Here is a 350-nt window from a genome sequence, read left to right as displayed (position 1 = left end):
TGATTTTTGTTACGAAGGCTTTAGCGACTGTAGCTGCTTCCTGATTTTCTATTGGTATTGCCTTGCTAAATTTAGTTAACAAGTCCTGGAAAGTCAGAATGTATTTATTTCCGTTTGTCGTTATTGTCAATGGCCCTACTATGTCTAAGGCGCATTTTTCGAATGCTCTTTCTGGCGTATCTGTAATTACAAGAGCTAATTTAGTTAACAAGTCCTGGAAAGTCAGAATGTATTTATTTCCGTTTGTCGTTATTGTCAATGACCCTACTATGTCTAAGGCGCATTTTTCGAATGCTCTTTCCGGCGTATCCGTGAGGAGTGGAAAAAGCAGTTTTGTTCGTATGCTCTTC

Source organism: Trachymyrmex cornetzi, unplaced genomic scaffold, assembly GCF_001594075.2.
Source record: "Trachymyrmex cornetzi isolate Tcor2-1 unplaced genomic scaffold, Tcor1.1 scaffold559, whole genome shotgun sequence".
In the NCBI taxonomy this organism is placed as follows: Eukaryota; Metazoa; Arthropoda; class Insecta; order Hymenoptera; family Formicidae; genus Trachymyrmex; species Trachymyrmex cornetzi.
This window is presented reverse-complemented; position numbering follows the sequence as displayed.